Source organism: Orcinus orca, chromosome X, assembly GCF_937001465.1.
Source record: "Orcinus orca chromosome X, mOrcOrc1.1, whole genome shotgun sequence".
In the NCBI taxonomy this organism is placed as follows: domain Eukaryota; kingdom Metazoa; phylum Chordata; class Mammalia; order Artiodactyla; family Delphinidae; genus Orcinus; species Orcinus orca.
In genome coordinates, this window is record NC_064580.1 from 112267250 (window position 1) to 112281457 (window position 14208).

Consider the following 14208-nt stretch of genomic DNA (forward strand, 5'->3'; position numbering starts at 1 on the left):
AGGTAAGATGCCAACTATGGAATTACAGCAACCATGAATGGAGACTTTAGCACCTGAAACTAAATGAGGAGTACCATAGATGCAAGTGCCTTTGAGGTCCTCTTAGATTTAATTGGAGGACCATGGCAGTGTATAGCAGATACAGCATGAAGCAGTGCAGCCAGAGTGCCAGTGTGCCAATGGTCAGCCATGTCTTCCTGGGCAGTACTCGCTGTTTGGTAAGTCCAGTTAGTAGGCCAAGAGCAGTCTAGAGGCAAGCTCCCTCCATCAAAAGCTGAGTCACCTTGCACACTGCGCCTATTGTTCTATGCCCAGGTCTTAATTTATAAAGGTGACTGAGTGATGAGTGAGGGATAGACTCAGGCCAGAGACTTTAGTGGGATTGCCAATGGAAAGGCAAGACAGGGCAGGGTAAACAGTTTTGGATTGGCTAGTTTGAATAATTTCGGCAGGTTCTAAACTATAGGGGTGGTCTCTAGTTGCCTGGTACCTGGCCCTGGCATGATTAAGGCCGAGGAATATTGCCTCTTGTTTCTAGGGGAACTGTAAGTAATATTAAACTTTTCCTTCAATGGCATTTTTCTCTCCGTGTTGCCATTCAGTCACCTTTATAAATTAAGACCCAGGCACAGAACAATGTGATACTGATTGGGATGGGAAGGAAAGAAAGGAAAGAAAGGAAAGAAAGGAAAGAAAGGAAAGAAAGGAAAGAAAGAAAGAAAGAAAGAAAGAAAGAAAGAAAGAAAGAAAGAGGAAGGAAGAAAGAGAAAGAAAGGAAGAAAGGAAGGAAGAAAAAAAGAAAAAGAAAGAAAGAAAGGAAGGAAGAAAGGAAGAAAAAAGAAAGGAAGAAAGAGAGAAAGAAAGAAAAAAGAAGGAAAGGAAGGAAGAAAGAAAGGAAGGAAGGAAGGAAGGAGAGAAGAAGGAGGAGGAGGAGGAGAAGGAGAAGAAGAAGAAGAAGAAGAGGAAGAAGAAGAAGAAGAAGAAGAAGAAGAAGAAGAAGAAGAAGAAGAAGAAGAGGAGGAGGAGGAGGAAGAAGAGGAAGAAGAAGAAGAAAAGAAGAAGGAGAAGGAGAAGGAGGAGAGGGAGAAGAGGAAGAAGAAGAAGGAGAAGGAGAAGGAGAGGAAGAGGAAGAGGAGGGAGAAGGAGAAGGAGGAGAAGGGGAGGGAGAAGAAGGGAAGGAAGGAAGGGAGGGAGGGAGGGAGGAAAAGAAAATAGAGTGTTGGCAAGGATGTGGAGAAATTGGAACCTGTGTGCATTGCTGCTGGGAATGTAAACTGGTGCAGCTGCTGTGGAAAATGATGGCAGTTCCTCAAAAAATTAGACATAGAATTACCATAAAGTCCAGCAATTCCACCTCTGTGTATATACCCAAATGAAATGAAAGCAGGGACTCCAGCAGATACTTGTACACCCATGTTCATAGCAGCATTATTCACAATAGCCATAAGGTGGTGCTATGGTCTGAATGTCTGTGCCGTTCCCCCCCAGCCCCCACCAATCACATCCATATGTTGAAATACTAATTCCCAAAGGTGATGGGTCCCACCAATTTATTAGTAGGTGGGTCTTTGGGAGCTGATTAGTTCATGAGGGTGGAGCCCTCATGAATGGCATCAGTGCTTTTATAAAAGAGATCCAACAGTGCCCCTTAGCCCCTTCCACCATGTGAGGACCCAGAGAAAAGGTGTCGGCTATCAACCAGGAAGAGGGCCTTCACCTGAACATACTGGCCCCTTGATCTTGGCCCTCTAGCCTCCAAGAGGCCAGAAATAATTTTAGAGAATTTATGAGAAATAAATTTCTGTCGTTTATAAGCTACCTAGTCTGTGGTATGTTCTTATAGCAGCCTGAATGGACTGGCAGGGGGCAAACAACCAAGTGTACATCAACAGATGAATGGATAAACAAAATGTGGTATATACACACAATGGAATATGATTCAATCTTATAAAGGAAGGAAATCCTGACACATGCTACAATACGGAGTAACCTTGAAGACATTATGCTAAGTGAACTAAGCCAGTCACAAAAGGACAAATATATGATTCCACTTACATGAGGGACCTAGAATAGTCAAAGTCATAGAGACAGAAACTAGAATAGTGGTTGTCAGGGGCTGGGGGAGGGGAAGTGGGGAGTTATTGTTTAAGGGGTACAGAGTTTCAGTTTGGGAAGAGGAAAAAGTCCTAGAGTTAGGTGGTGGTGATGATTGTACAACAATGTGAAGGTACTTAATGCCAGTGAACTATACACTTAAAAATGGTTAAAATGGTAAATTCTATCTTATGTATATTTTACCACAATTCTTTAAAATTCTCAAAAAGTCAGAATAGAAGGTAAATTTCTCAAACTGACAAAAGGCATAAGAAAAGTCTATAGCTCACATCATGACATCATCACAGCATCAATGGTGAAAGAGTGAATGCTCTCCCCCTAAGATTAGAAACAAGTCAAGGAATCCACTTTTGTCACTTGTATTAAACACTGTACTGGAGATTCTAAGCCAGTACAATCAATAAAGGAAAAAGAAATAAAAAGCATTTAGATTGGGAAGGAGGAAGTAAAAGTGGCTTTTTTGGCAGATGAGAATCATTAATATAAAAAGTTAAATGAAGGCTTCCCTGGTGGCGCAGTGGTTGAGAGTCCGCCTGCCGATGCAGGGGACACAGGTTCGTGCCCCGGTCCGGGAAGATCCCACATGCCGCGGAGCAGCTAGGCCCCATGCCTGCGCATCCGGAGCCTGTGCTCTGCAATGGGAGAGGCCACAACAGTGAGAGGCCTGCGTACCGCAAAAAAAAAAAAAAAAAAAGAAGTCAAATGGAAAATTACAAAGAATTTTGAACTGAAAAAATTTTAAGCAGTATATGAAAATTTGTGAAAGGTTGAGAAAGCAATACTTGAAGGGGGATATATAGTACTAAATGCCTATATTAGAAAAGAAGAAAATTTTCCAATCAATGACCTTAGCTTCAACTTAAAGAAACTAGAAAAGTAAGAGAAAATTAAACCCAAAATAAGCACAAGAAATGAAATAAATCAGAAATCAACAAAATTGATAAAACTCTAGCCAGTCTTATTAGGAAAAAAGGAGAGAAGACACAAATAACAATATTACCAATGAGATAGTTTACATCATTTCAGATTTTACAGATATTAAAAGAATAATAAGTAACTTTTATGAATAACATCATGCCAATAAAAATGAAATTTTATATTAAATGGACAAATCTCTTAAAAGACACAAACTACCAAAGCTCACTCAAGAAAAACAAAATAACCTGAATAGCCCTGTATCTATTAAAGAAAATTGAATTTGTAGTTAAAAATCATCCCACAAAGAAAACTCAGATGGCTTCACTGATAAATTCTACTAAATATTTAATGAAGAACTAATTCCAATTCTGCACAATCTCTTCCAGAAAAACTGAAGAGGAAGGAATACTTCCCAACTCATTCTATGAGGCATTATCCTGATATCAAAACCAGACAAAGAAATTACAAGATAAGAAAACCACAGACCAATATCCCTCATGAGTAGATGAAAAAAGATAAACAATCGACAGATGGTGCTGAGACAACTGGATATTCACATGCAGAATGTATTTGGACCCCTTCTCATGCCTTATGCAAATTTAACTCAGAATGGATCATAGAACTAAATGCAAGCACTGTAAAACTCCTAGAATAAAACAGAGGGGTAATTTGTGGCCTTGGTTCAGCAAGGTTTCTTTTTTTTTTTTTTTTTGTTTGTTTGCACATAAGCTCTTTTATTAGATAATTGAGAAAATCTAGCTATTTACAGGTGTCTTCACTTTTGTGCCTTTAACAATTCGTTAGATTTCAAAAGCATCAACTTAGTTCTGTTGTTCACAATGGCTTTGAAAAGGTGTTAAGACTTCTGGAAATTCATTGAGAGTGGGCAGTACCTTTGCCTATGCTTTTTTTTTTTTTTTTTTTTTAAACATCTTTATTGGAGTATAACTGCTTTACAATGGTGTGTTAGTTTCTGCTGTATAACAAAGTGAATCAGCTATATGTATACATACATCCCCATATATCCTCTCCCTCTTGCGTCTCCCTCCCCCAGAGTAACTGTTAATTCAGAGCCAGGCTGTGGAGTCTTCCTTGAGGGTTGTTATAGCTTGTAATTGGTCTGTTCATATTTTCTATTTCTTCCTGAGTCAGTCTTGGCAGGTTTTGCCTTTCTAAGAATTTGTCCATTTCTTCCAGGTTGTCCATTTTATTGGCATAGAGTTGCTTGTAGTAATCTCTCATGATCTTTTGTATTTCTGCAGTGTCAGTTGTTACTTCTCCTTTTTCATTTCTAATTCTATTGATTTGAGTCTTCTCCCTTTTTTTCTTGATGAGTCTGGCTAATGGTTTATCAATTTTGTTTATCCTTTCAAAGAACCAGCTTTTAGTTTTATTGATCTTTGCTATCGTTTCCTTCATTTCTTTTTCATTTATTTCTGATCTGATTTTTATGATTTCTTTCCTCCTGCTAACTTTGGGGTTTTTTTGTTCTTCTTTCTCTAATTGCTTTAGGTGCAAGGTTAGGTTGTTTATTCGAGATGTTTCCTGTTTCTTAAGGTAAGATTGTATTGCTATAAACTTCCCTCTTAGAACTGCTTTTGCTGCATCCCATAGATTTTGAGTCGTCGTGTCTCCATTGTCATTTGTTTCTAGGTATTTTTTGATTTCCTCTTTGATTTCTTCAGTGATCACTTCGTTATTAAGTAGTGTATTGTTTAGCCTCCATGTGTTTGTATTTTTTACAGATCTTCTCCTGTAATTGATATCGAGTCTCATAGCGTTGTGGTCGGAAAAGATACTTGATACAATTTCAATTTTCTTAAATTTACCAAGGCTTCATTTGTGACCCAAGATATGATCTATCCTGGAGAATGTTCCATGAGCACTTGAGAAAAATGTGTATTCTGTTGTTTTTGGATGGAATGTCCTATAAATATCAATTAACTCCATCTCGTTTAATGTATCATTTAAAGCTTGTGTTTCCTTATTTATTTTCATTTTGGATGATCTGTCCATTGGTGAAAGTGGGGTGTTAAAGTCCCCTACTATGAATGTGTTACTGTCGATTTCCCCTTTTATGGTTGTCAGTATTTGCCTTATGTATTGAGGTGCACCTATGTTGGGTGCATAAATATTTACAATTGTTATATCTTCCTCTTGGATCGATCCCTTGATCATTATGTAGTGTCCTTCTTTGTCTCTTCTAATAGTCTTTATTTTAAAGTCTATTTTGTCTGATATGAGAATTGCTACTCCAGCTTTCTTTTGGTTTCCATTTGCATGAAATACCTTTTTCCATCCCCTTACTTTCAGTCTGTATGTGTCTCTAGGTCTGAAATGGGTCTCTTGTAGACAGCAAGTATATGGGTCTTGTTTTTGTATCCATTCAGCCAATCTGTGTCTTTTGGTGGGAGCATTTAGTCCATTTACATTTAAGGTAATTATCGATATGTGTGTTCCTATTCCCATTTTCTTAATTGTTTTGGGTTCGTTATTGTAGGTCTTTTCCTTCTTTTGTGTTTCTTGCCTAGAGAAGTTCCTTTAGCAGTTGTTGTAGAGCTGGTTTGGTGGTGCTGAACTCTCTCAGCTTTTGCTTGTCTGTAAAGGTTTTAATTTCTCCATCAAATCTGAATGAGATCCTTGCTGGGTAGAGTAATCTTGGTTGCAGGTTTTTCTCCTTCAACACTTTCAATATGTCCTGCCACTCCCTTCTGGCTTGCAGAGTTTCTGCTGAAAGATCAGCTGTTAACCTTATGGGGATTCCCTTGTGTGTTATTTGTTGTTTTTCCCTTGCTGCTTTTAATATGTTTTCTTTGTATTTAATTTTTGACAGTTTGATTAATATGTGTCTTGGCATATTTCTCCTTGGATTTATCCTGTATGGGACTCTCTGTGCTTCCTGGACTTGATTAACTATTTCCTTTCCCATATTAGGGAAGTTTTCAACTATAATCTCTTCAAATATTTTCTCAGTCCCTTTCTTTTTCTCTTCTTCTTCTGGAACCCCTATAATTCGAATGTTGGTGCGTTTAATGTTGTCCCAGAGGTCTCTGAGACTGTCCTCAATTCTTTTCATTCTTTTTTCTTTATTTTGCTCTGCAGTAGTTATTTCCACTATTTTATCTTCCAGGTCACTTATCCGTTCTTCTGCCTCAGTTATTCTGCTATTGATCCCATCTAGAGTACTTTTAATTTCATTTATTGTGTTGTTCATCATTGCTTGTTTCATCTTTAGTTCTTCTAGGTCCTTGTTAACTGATTCTTGCATTTTGTCCATTCTATTGTCCATTCTATCTCCAAGTTTTCGGATCAACCTTACTATCATTATTCTGAATTCTTTTTCAGGTAGACTGCCTATTTCCTCTTCATTTGTTAGGTCTGGTGGGTTTTTATCTTGCTCCTTCATCTGCTGTGTGTTTTTCTGTCTTTTCATTTTGCTTATCTTACTGTGTTTGGGGTCTCCTTTTTTGCAGGCTGAAGGTTCGTAGTTCCTGTTGTTTTTTGTGTCTGTCCCCAGTGGCTAAGGTTGGTTCAGTGGGTTGTGTAGGCTTCCTGGTGGAGGGTACTAGTGCCTGTGTTCTGGTGGATGAGGCTGGATCTTGTCTTTCTGGTGGGCAGGTCCACGTCTGGTTGTGTGTTTTGGGGTGTCTGTAGACTTATTATGATTTTGGGCAGCCTCTCTGCTAATGGGTGGGGTTGTGTTCCTGTCTTGCTAGTTGTTTGGCATAGGATGTCCAGCACTGTAGCTTGCTGGTCGTTGAGTGAAGCTGGGTGCTGGCGTTGAGATGGAGATCTCTCGGAGATTTTTGCTGTTTGATATTATGTGCAGCTGGGAGGCCTCTTGTGGACCAGTGTCCTGAAGTTGGCTCTCCCACCTCAGAGGCACAGCACTGACTCCTGGCTGCAGCACCAAGAGCCTTTCATCCACAGGGCTCCTTAATTTGGGATGATTCGTTGTCTATTCAGGTATTCCACAGATGCAGGGTATATCAAATTGATTGTGGAGCTTTAATCCGCTGCTTCTGAGGCTGCTGGGAGAGATTTCCCTTTCTCTTCTTTGTTCTCACAGTTCCCAGGGGCTCAGCTTTGGATTTGGCCCCGCCTGTGCGTGTAGGTCGCCGGAGGGCGTCTGTTCTTTGCTCAGACAGGACGGGGTTAAAGGAGCCGCTGATTCGGAGGCTCTGGCTCACTCAGGCCGCGGGGTAGGGAGGGTCACGGAGTGTGGGGCGGGCCTGCAGCGGCAGAGGCCGGCGTGACGTTGCAGCCTGAGGCGCGCCGTGCGATCTCCCGGGCGAGTTGTCCCTGGATCCCGGGACCCTGGCAGTGGCGGGCTGCACAGGCTCCCCGGAAGGGCGTGTGGCTAGTGACCTGTGTTCGCACACAGGCCTCCTGGTGGCGGCAGCAGCGGCCTTAGCGTCTCATGTCTGTCTCTGGGCTCCGCACTTTTAGCCACGGCTCGCGCCCGTCCCTGGAGCTCTCTCAAGCAGCGTTCTTAATCCCCTCTCCTCGTGCACCAGGAAACAAAGAGGGACGCAAAAGTCTCTTGCCTCTTCGGCAGGTCCAGACTTTTCCCGGACTCTCTCCCGGCTAGCCGCGGTGCACTAACGCCCTGCAGGCTGTGTTCACGCCGCCAACCTCAGTCCTCTCCCGGTGCTCCGCTCCGACAAAAGCCGGAGCCTCAGCTCCCAGTCCCGCCCGCCCCGGCGGGCGAGCAGACAAGCCTCTCGGCTGGTGAGTGCCGGTCGGCCCGATCCTCTGCGCTGGAATCTCTCCGCTTTGCCCTCCGCACCCCTGTTGCTGTGCTCTCTTCCGCGGATCCCAAGCTCCCCCACTCCGCCTCCCGAAGTCTCCACCCGCGAAGGGGCTTCCTAGTGTGTGGACAGTTTTCCTCCTTCACAGCTCTCTCCCGCTGGTGCAGGACCCGTCCCTATCCTTTTGTCTCTGTTTAGTTTTTTCTTTTGCCCTAACCAGGTACGTGGGGGGTTCCTTGCCTTTTGGGAGGTCTGAGGTCTTCTGCCAGCGTTCAGTAGGTGCTCCGTAGGAGTTGTTCCACGCGTAGATGTATTTCTGATGTATCTGTGGGGAGGAAGGTGATCTCCGCGTCTTACTCTTCCGCCATCTTCCCATCTACTAGCAAGGTTTCTTAAATACAACACCAAAAACACAAGTGCCAAAAAAAAAAGATAAATTAGATTACATTAAAATTTAAAACTTTTGTGCTTCAAAGGACACCACCAAATAAAATGAAAAGAGAACCCACAGAATGGGAGAAAATATTTGCAAATCATGTATCTGATAAGGGATTTGTATCCAGAATATATAAAGAAATTTACAACTTAATAATAAAAAGACAATTAACCCAACTGAAAATTAGACAAAGGATCTGAATAGACATTTCTCCAAAGAAGGTAGGCAAGCGACCAATAAGCATGTGAAAAGATGCTCAACATCATTATTCATTAGGGAAATGCAAATCAAAACTACATTGAGATACTACTACTCCACACTCACCAGAATAGCTATAATCAAAAAGACAAACAACAGGGCTTCCCTGGTGGTGCAGTGGTTGAGAGTCCGCCTGCTGATGCAGGGGACACGGGTTCGTGCCCCGGTCCGGGAGGATCCCACATGCCGCGGAGCGGCTGGGCCCGTGAGCCATGGCCGCTGAGCCTGCGCGTCCGGAGCCCACGTAGCGCAAAAAAAAAAAAAAAAAAAGACAAACAACAACAAAGTTTTGACAAGGATGTGGAAAATCTGGAAGACTCATACATTGCTGGTGGGAATGTAGAATTGTGCAGTCACATTGTAATACAAGTTGGCAGTTCATTACTGTATGACCTAGGAATCTTATTCCTAGGTATATATCCAAGAGAAACGAAAATACCACACAAAAACCTGTACACAAATGTTCACCATGTATATAATATAAAAAATAATACCATCATGATAGTCAAAAGTGGAAACAATCCAAATATCCATCAACTGATTAATAATAGATAAGTGAAAAAAGAAACAAATAAAAAGAAACAAAAAAGAAGAAAGTAAAAGAAAAAGAAAAAAATAATAGATAAGTAAAATGTGGTATATCTATACAATGGAACATTATTCTAAAATTAAAAAGGAAAGAGGTACTGAGACATGCCGTAACAGGGATGAGCATTGAAAAATTATTCTAAGAAGCCAGTCACAAAATACCACATGTTGTATGGTTCCATCCATATGAAATGTCCAGAATAGACAAATCTATAGAGACAGAAAATAGATTAAGTGGATGCCTACAGCTGAGAGGGATTGGGATGGGGCTCCAAAATGTGTGTTCTTTTCCACACCACCAAGCAATTTTCCACTTCTCAGTGGATACTGACAGGGTGTCCCACAAATTTAACTCCATTCTGACACTATCTACATGGAGAGGGCGTCAGATCCCACAGGTTAAGGACTCAGTCCCACAGGACTGTTCCCACCCCACTTCAGATGCCAATCCCAAGTCCAGATTGTTACCTGTGCTTCTGACCACTGACTATAAAGCGAAGGTTCCCACAATCCCCTCCTCAGGTTCGATTCATTTGCTAGAGTGACTCACAGAACTAAGAAAACCGGCTTACTTACTAGATTACTGGTTTATTATAAAAGGATGTAACTCAGGAAGAGCCAGATTGGAAGAGATGCAAAGGGCCAGGTACGTGAGAAGATGCACAGAGCTTCCATGCTCTCTGGGTGTGCCTCTCTGCCCACATCTCCATGTGTTCACCAGCCCAGAAGCTCTCTGAAACCCGACCTTTTGGGGTTTTACGGAGACTTCATTACATAGGTATAATTGATTAAATCATTGGCAAAAGGCACTCCTATCACTCAGAAAATTCCAAGGACTTTGGGAGCTTTGTGCCAGGATCCAGGGACAAAGATCAAATATAGTTCCTATTATACAACCATGGGATGGTGGCTAAAGGGTACAAGGTTTGTTTTGGGGGTGATGAACATGTTCTAAAATGTATTGCCATGGTGGCTGCACAACTGTGTAAATATACTAAAAACCATTGAATTATACACTTAAAAAACAACAACAACAAAAAGAAATGAATTACTGATATACAGAATAATCTGAGTGAATAGGCAGCGAAAAAATATAAACCCAAGAAGTTGCATCCTGTATGATTCTATTTATATAACATCCTTGAAATGACAAAATTATACCAATGGGGAGATTAGTGATTGACAGGCATTAAGGAGGAGGCAGGGGTGGGAGGAAGGTGGGTACGCTGTAAAAGGTCAACATGACTGGTCCTTGTGGTGATGAAATTTTTCTGTACCTTGACTATATCAATATCAATATCCTGGCTGTAATATTGTATTAGAGTTTTGCAAGATGTTACCATTAGGGTAAACTGGGTAAAGGATACACGGGATCTCTGTATTATTTCTTATAATTGTATGTGAATCTATAGTTATCTCAAAATTAAAAGTTTAATTAAAAAAAAGAACAAAATGGCATAATGGATATAAAAGCACCGTCTTAATTTGCTCAGGCTGCTATAACAAAAGATCACAGACTAGGTGGCTTATTAAAAACTGAAATCTATTTCTGGTGGTTCTGAAAGCTGGTAGTCCAAGATCAAGGTACCATCATGGTTAGGTGAGAGCCCTCTTCCTGGTTCATGGCCAGCACCTTATTGCTATGTCTTCACATTGTGGAAGGGGGCAAGGGAGCTCTCTGGGGTGTCTTTTATAAGGGCATTAATCCCATTCATGAGGGCTCCACCCTCATGACCTAATCACCTCCCAAAGGTCCCATCTCCAAATACCATAATATCGGGGATTAGGATTTCAACATATGAATTTGGGGGGGACACAAGCATTCAGACCATAGCAAGCACTCTGTAAATTCTAAAGTTATGTAAAATAATTATAATTATGCAGTTTTATGATTATGAATAGCATGGACTATCATGACTTCATTCACTAATTCAAAAAACACTTATTGGGCCCCTACTATATTCAAGGAGTAGGTTAGATGCTGCAGGGCATACATCATGAATTTATCATAAAATCACAATTGTTGCCATGTTGCAAGTTTTGGCTTGAGCCTAGGTCCTTTTTGTGAAATGTAAGCCAGTTGAAATATAAACATACTTGTGTGTGGGGGGGATATATTTTTATTTTACTGATAATCACTAATAGCTCTAATCAAGATCAAGAGTTCTTATGGGAGTTCCCTGGTGGTCTGGTGGTTGGGGTTCAGTGTTTTCACTGCCATGGCCCGGGTTCAATCCCTGGTTGGGGAACTGAGATCCCGCAAGCTGCATGGTGGTCCTTTGCCCAGAACATTCATCCCCAGTTCCCCCCAGTGCTGGCTCCTTCTCCTCCTTTAGGTCTCAGCTGTTCCATAATTCTGCATAAGAGGGAAATGGGGCAGCAATCTGGTTAGAGCTAGGAAGGGGGAGTACCTAGGGGACTTGTCTTAAAGCTGCATTTTCATAGCATACACACTGTCTTTACTTAGATTAAGTATAAATCAATAAAACACGTCAATGTTTTCTTAAAATGCTTTTATTCATACTTTATATAAGATTAAGAGAGCATCATCTGCCCATTAAAATATAATTAGAATTGCCGTGGGGGAAGGGGCAAGCAATTCCAACAGGTTGAAGAAGTAGACAGGACAAAAGAGTTTTTTCATTTTTTCTTGAAAGTCATTAGGGTCTATTTGCTTCATTAAGTAGGGGAATGACATGGTCCAACTTATGTGATTGGATGAAGAAAGACTAAAGACTGAAAACCCTAAAAAATAATTAGTAGAGCTAATATCTATTGAGTGAGCATTTTAATGTGACAGGTATTATACTAAGGGCTTGTCCTTTATTCTAGTGCTTTATGTATAGTAATTCATTTAGCCCTCACAACTATCCAATGTATTATTATAATTCCCATTTTAAAGATGAGGAAACAAAGGCATAGAGAGGTTAAGTAAAGAATTACAAAGCTAGGAACTTCCCTGGTGGCGCAGTGGTTAAGAATCCACCTGCCAGTGCAGGGGACACGGGTTCGAGCCCTGGTACAGGCAGATCCCACATGCCACGGAGGAACTAAGCGTATGCACCACAACTACTGAGCCTACGCTCTAGAGGCCGTAAACCACAACTACTGAGCCTGAGTGCCACAACTACTGAAGTCCGCGCACCTAGAGCCCGTGCTCTGCAGCAAGAGAAGCCACCCGATGAGAAGCTCTGGAACCACAACGAAGAGTAGCCCCCGCTCACCACAACTAGAGAAAAGCCTGCGGGCAGCAATAAAGACCCAAGACAGCCAAAAATAAAAATAAATAAATTTTTTTAAAAAAGAATTACAAAGCTAGTAAGCAGCAGAGGTAAGATTCAAACCCAGAGAGTCTAGTTCAAAACCCATGCTCTTCATCAATATGCTTTTTAAAAAAATTATTTTATTTATGGTTGCATTGGGTCTTCATTGCTGCACGCGGGCTTTCTCTAGTTGCTACTCTTCATTGCAGTGTGTGGGCTTCTCATTGAGGTGGCTTCTCTTTGTTGCAGAGCACAGGCAGTAGGCGCCTGGGCTTCAGTAGTTGTGGCACGAGGGCTCAGTAGTTGTGGCTCGTGGGCTCTAGAGCGCAGGCTCAGTAGTTGTGGCACACGGGCTTTGTTGCTCTGCGGCATGTGGGATCTTCCTGGACCAGGGCTCGAACCCATGTCCCCTGCATTGGCAGGCAGATTCTTAACCACTGCACCACCAGGGAAGCCCCATCAATATGCTTTAATGCTCCCCTTTTCTATAATAGATTACAGCAATGCCATGGGCTTGAAATTGTAAGGGTCTGATACCACAGCAATAATGACAGAAAGGTAGGGAGATACGTGAGAGAGATTTAGGAAGTAGAACCGACAATGTGAGGGAATCACTGTAAAGCATAAAGGAGAGAGGAATCTAAGATGACTCAGACTTCTGACTTGACTAACTGGGTAGTTGATGGTGCCAGTCCCAGAAATGGGAAATACAGAATTCTGATAGAAAAGATAGGAATCACTGACCACTTCACAGTTGATGTGCCAGTGGGATAAAAAGGAACACCGGAAGGCAATCCGAGATACTAGTCTGGAGTTCAAGAAAGAGATCTGGGCTAGAGATATAGATTTTTGGAATTCTGATACAAGTGTTAAAGGCTTAGGAAGAGCACATGGGATAAACAAAGAGCACTGAGTACAGAACCTAAAGAACATCATCATTTAGGGAGTAAGCACAAAAGTCTCCAGCAGTGAAGACGTCGGAAGATGGTCATAAAGCTAAGATACCAGGAGAGTGGTGTCATGGAAGCCCAGGATGGAGTTTCAACCACGACAAAATTGTCTTTAATCGCACTAGAAAGTAGACTATATAAGGCCATGGAACATGTCTGTTTCATTCACCAATGTATCCCCACTGCCGAGAGGCCTGGCACATAGTAGATGGTCAAAGACATTCCCTGAATATGACTAAGAAGACAAACCAACAGTATCGAATACCACAGAGTTCTTAGAAGAAAAAGACTGAGAAGTGTCCGTTTTATTTAGCAACCTTGGGTGTCACTGATGATCTTGTCCAGAGTAGTTTCAGTGGAATGGTGGGGTGAAAGCAAAATGGGAGTGGCTTCGAAGAATAAATGCCAAGAATGTTTTCGTGTGTTACTTTTCTACATTTTTTTAATTAAAGGAAAATTCATCTTTTTAAGCAGGAAAATAAAACATGGTTTATTGTTGCAGAATTTGAAAAATCAATGCTATGACTTTTAGATTGTCCAGTAATTTCCTTTGCAACTAGTAATTTTTCAAATATAGCTATAAAATAGTTTTGCTATTACCACCAAATGTTTAAATGGAGGCTGGCAAATCATTTTCTTACCTCAACAGTTAAAGGGCATTTGTGTAAAAAATTCTTAAAAGTTGATGGGAGATGAGAAAGTTGCAGCCACTGACACAGCCCATTCTTGGATGAAACTCTGTTACGTAGGGAAGTAGGAACCCAGAGCTGCAATTACAAAAGGGCGCGGGGTGAAAGGGGATTTTCTCCATGGGCGGATCGCAAGGACCTAGCACGATGCTGGCCACTTCCCGGGCGGTCAATAAAGCCTCGAGCTGGCTGGCAGCAGGCTCGCAGGACGCTGTCGATCACGGACAGACGCAGGAAGCT